Source organism: Mustela nigripes, chromosome 13, assembly GCF_022355385.1.
Source record: "Mustela nigripes isolate SB6536 chromosome 13, MUSNIG.SB6536, whole genome shotgun sequence".
Lineage (NCBI taxonomy): Eukaryota > Metazoa > Chordata > Mammalia > Carnivora > Mustelidae > Mustela > Mustela nigripes.
This window is the reverse complement of record NC_081569.1, coordinates 64,411,984-64,422,929: the sequence shown is the minus strand read 5'-3', so window position 1 is coordinate 64,422,929 and position 10,946 is coordinate 64,411,984. Positions and strand designations below refer to the sequence as shown.

Below are 10,946 nucleotides of genomic sequence, written 5' to 3'. Positions count from 1 at the left end.
CTTCCTCAAATTTCTCAAACATAACCTGCTACAAATTTCTAAATTGCTTTGAGACTGTTTAAGTACAACTTATTAATATTTGGAGGGGTCATGCTTTTGTCCCACATGAAGGTTATCTGTTCTTGACGTGTGAGAAGCAGTTTCTGTGGGATTAAGTTTATATAATACAATGTCAGAGAAATAGATAAGGAACTGGAACAAATTGGTGGATGGCCTCCCAATTAGGATCCTCTTTGGAGCCATTAAGAAAACAAAGCAAACAGGCCATTCTACCTGCTGAGGAAAACTCCAGCAGGATCCCATTGTCTCCCTGTTGCAAATTCAAAACTGCCAGTTTTCATCAAGAGACCTTCATAGAGAAATATATTGTTGAATTCTATGCCACTGTAAATGATAGCCCTTATATTTGAATAGTCCACTTCCTGACCCATCTGACAAGAGATGTTGATGACCTGGCATGTATTAAAACTTGAGATCTTTTATATACAGATATCTGTTGATGCTTCTGCACTCACATGTCTGTAACAAACCAGTCTGTCTGTCTGAAGAATGTTCAAGGCTGGATTTTAACCAGGACATCTGGAATGCCTCTGGCTTTGGGTCTTAGCCTTTAGGATCTTTGCTTTAATGTATCTGTGCCATTTATACTTAAGCGAGGTGCTGTACAATCTAACCAAATCTGTATGGAGCAGATGGTTAATTCTGCATCTCATACTTTGAATCTCTGTCATTATAGTCAAATTAATTTTTCTCTTGATGTTTAATTCTTTGCTTGTTCTCTGTGCTTTTAGAAATGGGGATCAACTTACTAGGTTCCTACTTAGAGCTAATGGGCAGATTTGAAGATAATGCCGACTAATTCACTGTGACTTCATATTGCAACCTCCTTAATCCCATTATTCACAGTCAAGGAGGTGTTAACCAAAAAACATTGGGAGTGGAGGTTAACCTTTGCTCTGGAGAAGGTATCTCCTGGGAAAGGTTTTGAAGGTGTTGAACATGAAGGCAGGTTCTGGAATATACAAAAGGTACTTGAGAAAGACACATTGACATATTGCCAAAGGAAGTAGTGCCAATAATCCCCTATTGACAAGGGACAGAAATTGGAAATGAGCTATCTCCAGCCTATACATACAATATATGTATACTAGTCTAGTATAGACTACACAGTGTAGAGATCAGAAAATACCTTGTACTCTTCTTAAAGATCTCTTTTGCTTACTGGTTTAGGGTCCATGTGAAGCAGATGGTGTGCTCAAAGGAAGAGTTCTCACAAAGTTTATAACCACAAGCTGGACAGAGAAACCCAAATAGCAAGAAGCATCTGACAAGTGTGCAGAAGGAAAGCTATAGAAGTATTTTCTGAGCTAAGTTGTGTGTTCCCAAAGAGACGCGATTGGAAAAAAAAAAAAAAACTACTTGAAGCTTCTCACTCAGGAGACTTCTTTCAATATTGCAGTCTAAAAGCTTTTTTTTTTTTTTTTCACTTAAGTTTGTAGAAAAGTTGGAAATTACATAGCACTCTGGTTGTAGGCCCTTTGCTTTGAGAACTTAGGTAAGGGAATCCTGCATACTGATGTCATTCGCCACAATGACCACCATCTTCTACTTCTTTGTCAAGGAAACCATCAGTGCTACCTACCATTATCTGAATTAAAATTTCATTTTTTAAAACGCTCCTTGCCATTTTTACCTTTTGTGTCAGGAATAATGGTATTAAAACTTTCCCTTGAACATTCTTAACATAGCTTTAAGATCAAGGAAGAACAGCTTCAGGGTCTATTACCCTTTTCCATATTTTCTACAAACCTAAATGAATGGTTTATTCTAGGCAGAATGCCAACACTTGAGTCTGGTGAAAGCAAAGTATGCAGATTCAGATCACTGCCTTTTCTTTCTATATAGATTTCTTACTGCTGTCAGGACATCAACCTCAGGAGGACTGTCCTATGTACTCTAGTGGTGAACAAATCACCTTTGTGGCCTTCCACAGAAATTGTGGAAGATACTGGATGAGGGAAAAGAATGGAGAAGTTTGATCAGTTCTCTCATTGTGACTATAATCAGCGGTCTCCCTCCAGCTGACAATGCTATATCAACTATAGAGGCAGGAGCTAGGTCCTTCACCTGGAAATTATTTACCACAGTAAGTGCCATGGACTGAGCCCTTGTACTTGTCCTTAGGCTTTTGTGGAAAATACTATTTTCTTTGTAAAGAGCTCCTTTGTCACTTGTTTGGGGCCATGTGAGCAAGTATTACGCTCTAATAAGGGAAAGGGCGTAATGCAAAATGTAAATTCTCTCCTAGGGGAAAGAAGATGTAGAAGCACAATGTCTATCCCTCAAAGTTATTCAATGTAGAGTTTCTTCTATCTATGGAGGCATCTGGTAGAAAGGTGTACGAGAACCTGGGGGTTGTGGCAGCATTTTTAGTAATAAAATGATCAGGAGCTCTGATTTGAACTCACCTAGCTGTCAGAAGGATGAAGGGAAATACATTTCCTTAGAAGGTCATGAGATGATTAGACCATGGGGATAGGGTCAGGAAAGGTACTGGCCACACTGGAATAATCACCAATTCCAGAATATAGGTTTATCTTAGCACAACACAAAACATGGTTGCAAAATGGCTTGAGTAATGAACATTTTTTCCCTGTGCTTTAAAATCATCAGTAGCATTGTTTAAAGCAGTTAGCAGTTTTAAATTAATACCCCCCCAAATTTAACATGGCTTCTATCTACCACCTTTCCCCTGCTTTTACTTTATACTCTGCTTCTAGCTACTGTCATTATTGTCCTGTTCTCTTCACTAGAGGACCACTATCCGTTAGCCATTCCAGCAAACTAACTCTATTCTCTCTCTTTCTTGCATGTACCATGTAGTCCTATAAATTTAGCAAAAGTGAGGGGATCTGAGGTGGATGCCTTCAAAAAGGACCCTGTGATAAGAATGCCTCCTCCAGAACTATAACAGAAGTCACACGGGAATATTGCCAGAAATTCCTGATCCCTAGCCCAGTCAATTGTCCCAATCAATAGATGATAATTTATCACTTCCTGGTATAGTGGCTCCGTGGGTGCTGAGTCCTTGAGGAGGACCTTCAAAAGAAGAATTAGGATTGGAAATTTTGGTTTACTTTCATATGGCTTTTCCAATTAGGACCATTCAATTCCAAGAAAAAAACAGAAATCACTAAAGTCTGAGGCCTCTTCCTAGTAAAAGTTGGACCTTGCAGCCCTCTGGGACTGGTTCACAACCTTTCCTATTCTGTAATATTTCTATTACATTCTAAAATCTATCACAAACAGAGCAAGCACTCCAAGAATAGACTCAATGTAGCTCAATTAACACAGAAAACTATCTTCTGAAAGAAGTTGAAGATGGCACAGAGAAATGGAAAAACATTCCATACTCACGGATTAGAAGAACAAGTATTTTTAAAATGTCTATATTACTCAAAGCAATCCACACACAACATAATCCCTATCAAAATACTAACAGCTTTCTTCTCAGAGCAAGAACAAATAATCCTAAAAATTTGTATGGAACCACAAAATAGCCAAAGCAATCTTGAAAAAGAAAAGCAAAGGCGGAGGCATCACAATTTCAAGTTATATTACAAAGCTGTAGTGATCAAGACAGTATAGTCCTGGCACAAAAACAGACACATAGATCAATGGAACAGAATAGAGAACCAAGAAATGGAGGACCCACAACAACATTAATCTTTGACAAAGCAGGAAAGATTATCCAATGGAAAAAAGACAGTCTCTTCAACAAATGGTGTTGGGAAAACTGGCAACAACATGCAAAAGAATGAAACTCAATCACTTTCTTATACCATGCACAAAAATAAATTCAGAATGGATTAAAGACCTAAATCTGAGATAGGAAACTATCAAAATCCTAGAGGAGAATACAGGTAATGACCTTTTTAACTTCATTCATAGCAACTGCTTAGAAGATGTATCTCCTGAGGCAAGAGAAACAAAGGCAAAAACAAATTGTTGGGACTTCAACAAAATAAAAGTTGCACAACAAAGGAAACAATGAACAAAACTAAAACAGCCTATGAAATGGGAGATGTTTGCAAATGATATCTGATAAAGGGTTAGAATCCAAAATCTATAAAGCACTTATAAAACCAACACCCCCCAAAATATAATCCAGTTAAAAAGTGGACAGAGGACATGAATAGACATTTCTCCAAAAAAGACATCTAGAAGGCCAACAGACACGTGAAAAGATGCTCAACATCACTTATTATCAGAGAAATGCAAATCAAAACTACAGTGAGGTATCACCTCACACCAGTCAGAATGGCTAAAATTAACACCATAGGAAATAACAGGTGTAGGTGAGGATACCGAGATAGGAGAACCCTATCTCGGAATAGGAATGCGAACTGGTGCAGCCATTCTGGAAAACAGTATGGAGGTGCCCCAAAAAATTAAAAATAGAAATACCTTATGATCCAGCAATTACACTACTAGGTAGTTACCCAGAGGATACAAAATTACTGATTTGAAAGGATCCATGCATTCTGATATTTTATGTTTTTAGGTTTTATTTATTTGAGAGAAAGCACACACGTAAGTGAGGTAGGGTGGTAGGGAACAGCAGAGGGAGAGAGAAAATCTCAAGCTGACTCCCACTGAGCCCCAGTCTGAGATTGACCTGAGCTGAAATCAAGAATCAGACACTTAACCAAATGAGCCACTCAGTCACCCCTGCACCCTGATGTTTATAGCAGCGTGATCAACAATAGCCAAATTATGGAAGGTATGATTATTACTTTGAACCCTCTATTAGGCATATTACCTCCATTTCACTTGGGTCTCTTGCTGCAATTTTATCCTGTTCCTTCATTTGGGACCTATTCCTCTGTCTGTGTTAGTCTGTGTCAGCTAGGTCTACTGCTCTTGAAAGCAGTGGCCTTATGAAGAAAGAGGTCCTGTAGTGCCCTGCTGTGCAGTGCCCTGCCCCCTGCTCCCCAGAGCCTGGCACTCCAGGGTGTCTCCTATGTGTGTTGCATGTACCCTGCTGCTGTGGCTGATCCACCTTTTCCTTCAGGATGGTCATATGCAGTGGCTTTCTTTGCATGTTGTGGGCAGTGTTTGGTCCCTGTGGTATTAGTAGGTCAGTCTGGGACTGCCTTGGGCTTACATTGAATCAGACTAGGTGTTTGTGAGATGGGCTAGCATAAAGCTTTCCCAGTCTTATCTCTTGAGAAGCTTTCTTTGGTGGATTGGAGCTGCAGTCAGGCAACTGCCTGCCCCCATCCCACTGCTAGAGCTGCAGTCTAACTGGTGTGTATGGTCATCTTTCCCTCTCCTGGGGCAGAAGTCCATTTGGAGTGGTATTGGCCCCTGTTGGGGCTGCTTACACACTTCCAGGCCTGTGGTACTGCTTTAGATGGCCTCTGGCCAAGAACATATTGGGGGCGTACAGATCTGCAATGTGAATGGGGGCAGGATGTGCAGCATTAGCAAGGCTTTCACGCTGATCCTCTGGGAGAGGGGACCTGTTGCCACTGGAACTGGGGCTAGTGTGGCTGGAGAGGGTAGATCTGAAAAGTGCAAGGGGGTGGGGTAGTTGTGTTAGCAAGGTTTGATTGCTGCTTGTCCTTTGGGGGAGGACCTGCAGGGTAGGGACTGAAGCAAGCCTGGCTGGAGGGGCTGGATCTGTTGAAGTGTGGCAAGGCAGCGTGGTGGTGTAAGCAAGCAGGTAGTAGATGTCAGTTCTGAGCTGGTTCTTACAGGTGGCTGGGGAGGGAAAAGGCACCTGTGAGCTCCTTTGTTCCTAGAGGAATCCCCCAACAATCTCTATTCTTCTAAGTACATGACATGAGATGAATAAATTCTACCTTTGGAATGTCCCTAGCATTTTTTCAGATTGCTGTCTCTGTGCTCTGTCTGCATGGGCTATTTGTTACACTGTTTCCTTTAAGGGTGAGGGCTGCATTTCCTCTCACTTTCCCAGATCTGAGTCCTGTGATTTCTCACTCTCCCAGACTGAGTCCTGTGATTTCTAAAACTCCAGATTTTAAGTACCACTGTAAGACCTAAGCAAATTCAGCCCCTGTGGTTTTCAGTGCCAAATGTTATGGTGATTCATCTTCCCTATGTGGGCTCCCCAGTGTGATAATCTATTTTTCCTCCCCTCCCCATGCTATTGTGTCCCTCCCACAGATCTGTTTAGCTCCCCTGTTTAGCTGCCCTTCCTACCATCTTTGGTGTGGCCTCTTCTCTACATTTAGTTGTGGAGTTCGTTCTGCCAGTCTTGGGTCAATTTCTGCATTGTTTAGTTTAGTTGTATCCATGAGATAAGGTGAGCTTAGGGTCCTCCTACTCTGCCATTTTCCCAGCATATTCCAGTTTTGTTTTTTTTTTAAGATTTTATTTATTTATTTGACAGTTCACAAGTAGGCAGAGAGGCAGGCAGAGAGAGAGAGAGCCCACTGAGCAGAGAGCCCGATGCGGGGCTCTATCCCAGGACCCTGGGATCATGACCCAAGCCAAAGGCAGAGGCCTTAACCCACTGAGCCACCGAGGTGCCCCCCAGTTTTTTTTAAATTGATTTCTAGTTCCATGTGATTGTGTTCAGAAGTGATGCTTGTAATGATTTCAATTTTCTTAAATTTTTTTAAAAAAATTTTTAATATGTTCAGTTAGCCACTGTGTAGCATATCATTAGTTTTTAATGTAGTGTTCAGTGATTCATTAGTTGCGTAAACACCCAGTGCTTATCATGACATGTGCCCTTCTCAATACCTGTCACCCATGGACCCCATCCTCCTACCCCACTCCTCTATGAAACCCTCAGTGTGTTTCCCAGAGTCCATAGTCTCTCATGGTTCATCTCCCTCTCTGATTTCTCCCCCGTCAATTTATTGACACTTGTTTTGTGGTCTAATAGGTGATCTGTCCTGGAGAATGTTCCATGTGTACTTGAATGTGTATTCTACTATTTTTTTAATGGATTGCTCTGTATATATCTATTTATTCCATCTGGTCTAAAGTATCATTTAAGCTATTGTTTCCTCATTGAATTTCTGTCTGGATGATTTATCCATTAATGTAAGTAGATCTTAAATCTCCTATTATTGTATTACTGCTATTTTTCCCCTTTATGTCTGTAAATATTTGCCTAATATATTTAGGTGCTTCTAATGTTGGGTGAATAGAGACTACAGTTGTTGTTAGATTGTTGAATTGGTTTTTTTTTTAATACTAACCAAATCTTTTATTTACTAATTTAGTGGGGAGGGTACACCATTCCTGGAAGTACTGCAATACCAGGTTGATGTGTGGATTGTTCAGAGCAAGCTCCTATTCCAACTCCCTACTCCAAAAATCCATTTAATATATTGTCCTCGGATAGAGGACATATCAGATATTAAACTGATAACAGATACTGCACTTGATCTTAGCCAAAAGGCCAAGAAGTGATGTGTTGTTGGATTGATCTTGTTGGATTCATCCCTTTACATTTGGTAATGCCCTTCTTTGTCTGTTATAATCTGTTTTAAAGTGTAGTGTGTATGATTAGGTATTACCACCTTGCTTTTCTTTTCATTTCATTTCCATTTGCATGGACTATCTTCCATCTCTTTACCTCCAGTCTGTAGGTGTCTTTAGGTCTGAAGTAAGCCTCTTGTAGACAAGATATACTTGAGTTTTGCTTTGTTATCCATTATTAACTTATGTCCTTGATTGGAGCATTTAATCCATTTATAATTAAAGCCATGATTGATATCTCTGAATTTATTGCCATTTTTTTTCCTGTTTGTTTGTTTGTTTGTTTGTAGTTCTCCATTCCTTCTCTTGCTCTTTTCCCTTACAATCTGATGACTTTCTTTGGTGTTATGTTTGGGTCCCTTTCTCTTAATTTTATTGTCCTGGTGTGTGTGTATCTAAATAGGTTTTTGTTTGATGGTTATCAAGATGTCATGTATAAAACAGTAGGTATATAGTAATCTATTTCAAGTACGTTCTAAAAGCACTACATTTTTACCACTTCTTCACTTCCTCTTCAATTCTGGGGACAAGTTTGAGAAGGACTGCATTAAATCTTCTTTAAATATTTGGTAAAATTCACCTCTGAAGCCATCTGGTCCTGGGCTTTTATTTTGGAGAGATACTGATTACTACTTCAATCTTCTTACTAGTAAAAGTTTGTTCTATTTCTTTCCTATTCAGTCTGTGAGGGCTGTATATTTTAAGGAATGTTTCTATTTCTCCTCAGTTGTCCAAACTTTTGGTATATGGTTTTTCATAGTAATCTCTTAGTATTTTTTGTTTCCTTTCTATCATTTTGTAATTTCTATCATTTATAATTTGTAATTCTATCATTTTTTATCAATTGTAATTTTTAATGTATAATTTTATTGATTTGGATCCTCTCCCTTTTTTCCTTGGTTAGTCTAAAGACTTGTCAATTTTATTTTTTCAAAGAAGTAACTCTAAGATTTATTAATTTTTCTATTGTCTTATTTTCTATTTCATTTATTTCTGCTTTAATCCACATCATTTCCTTTTTTGGTAACTTTAGTGGTTTCTTTTTTCTGGTTCCTTGATACATAGAGTTCAGTTGTTTATTTTAGATGTTTCTTGTTTCTTGATAGTCATTTATTGCTATGAACTTTCCTCTTAAAACTGCTTTTGCTGCATCACATAAGTTTTTATACATTGTGTGTCCATTTTTGTTTTAAGATATTTTTAAAATTTTTATTTGAGATGAAGTGGTAGTATAAATCAGGGTAAACCTGTTTAATCTCAGATATGATAATATATAATAAAATATGCTGCCTCCTTTCCACCCTCCAAATAGCCCAAGACACTCCTTTGTGGCTCATCCTAACTAGAAACACACAGAGTGAATTGTGGGAAATGTACTTTGGCCTAACCAAGTTGGCACATTATGAAGATATCAAAAAATTTGACACTTTTTTTTCCCCTAGATCAAGGAACATTGATGCCTTTTAGTGATAGATTTATCTGAGCTGAGGTATTTTTTCATCTTCAGGCAGGGGTCAAACTATTCTCCTGATTCAAATAATCTCCCTGAAGGAGAAAGCTACTTCTTGAATTCAGAGCTGAGTTGTCCCCTCTATTAGAAATCTCCTAAAGATGAAGACTCAGCCTTCTCCCAAAGTCCTATTGATGCATTGAGGACGTTCCTTATCACTTTGCCTGTCCTATTGCAAGGAAGCCTATTCCACAGCTCTTCTAAATGAACCCTTTAATCCACCAGTAGAATGTAAGACATACTTCTCTAATCAGGACTGAAGTGGCCCAATACCAGAGTCAAGAGAAGGATCCAGGCCTTCCCTATCCATTGGAACTTGATATTTGTGATTTGGCTTTTTAGTGATCTTCTTAAAATAGATGCATAAAACTGAATACATGCATAAAACTGCTGACTGGCCTAGGCCTCACTGAAAAGTGCTGAAAGTTCTGAAAAGATCAGAACAGTTTATCTGTTAACCCAGCCTCCACGTTCTACTTCTGCTCTGACATGTGGCTTTTGCATTGCCACAGATTCTGCAGTGGTAAGAGTGGGGCCTTAAAGGCATCCTAGTGTCATCTATTAGGATGGTGTCCCAATTTTTCCTTAATCTACTGCCATCACCTGACTCTTTCTTAACTTCTTTTTATGGTCTGCGATTCCAGTACTTTAGAATAGGGGATAAAAATGCTTCAGTTTGGGATGCCTGGGTGGCACAGCTGCTTGAGTGTGGGACTTTCAGTTTCATTTCAGGTTGCAATCTCAGGGTTGTTAAATCAAGCCCCACATTGGGCTCTGTACTCAATGCAGAGTCTGCATGATATTCTCTCTTCCTCTCCCTCTGCCCTTCCTGCTCATGCTCTCTCTTTCTTTTTCTAAAGTAAATAAACCCTAGAAAAGCCTCAGGTTTGTGGAATATTGAAACTGCTTTAGAAGCCAATGTTGAGTCCATTCAGTATGGAGAAGGTATGGGATAGAAAGATAAACTGGCTGTTGCAGTGTTTGAGAAGATGAATGTGAATTTAAAAATCTGGATTTGGCAGAATTGTTTTCTATCATTTGAAAGAGGCATGGAGATTTTGGATATATAGTATGGAATTCTAGGTCTTAGTTGCCACACTGTACAAGACAATTATTAAAAAAATGCATGACTCCATTTCAGTGAGGGGAGTATTAAAGTCCCCTACTATTATTGTATTATTGTTGATGTGTTTCTTTGATTTTGTTATTAATTGGTTTATATAGTTGGCTGCTCCCACATTGGGGGCATAGATATTTAAAATTGTTAAATCTTCTTGTTGGACAGACCCTTTGAGTATGATATAGTGTCCTTCCTCATCTCTTATTATGGACAGGTCATCCAAGCAAAAGATCAGCAAGGAAATAAAGGCCTTAAACGACACACTGGACCAGATGGACAACACAGATATATTCAGAACATTTCATCCCAAAGCAACAGAATACACATTCTTCTCTAGTGCACATGGAACATTCTCCAGAATAGATCACATCCTCGGTCCTAAATCAGGACTCAGCCGGTATCAAAAGATTGGGATCATTCCCTGCATATTTTCAGACCACAGTGCTCTAAAGCTAGAACTCAACCACAAAAGGAAGTTTGGAAAGAACACAAATACATGGAGACTAAACAGTATCCTTCTAAAGAATGAATGGGTCAACCGGGAAATTAAAGAAGAATTGAAAAAAATCATGGAAACAAATGATAATGAAAATACAACGGTTCAAAATCTGTGGGACACAACAAAGGCAGTCCTGAGAGGAAAATATATAGCGGTACAAGCCTTTCTCAAGAAACAAGAAAGGTCTCAGGTACACAACATAACCCTACACCTAAAGGAGCTGGAGAAAGAACAAGAAAGAAACCCTAAGCCCAGCAGGAGAAGAGAAATCATAAAGATCAGAGCAGAAATCAATG

The 10,946-nt window shown here is 39.1% G+C and overlaps 1 non-coding gene across 1 annotated transcript; it reads right to left on the bottom strand.

The window, feature by feature from the left end:
* Positions 1-7,265: 7,265 nt before the first annotated feature.
* Positions 7,266-7,453, bottom strand: LOC132000568 (U2 spliceosomal RNA). Its single transcript, XR_009399416.1, has one exon. It is a non-coding gene; the product is annotated as a U2 spliceosomal RNA (small nuclear RNA).
* Positions 7,454-10,946: the final 3,493 nt, after the last annotated feature.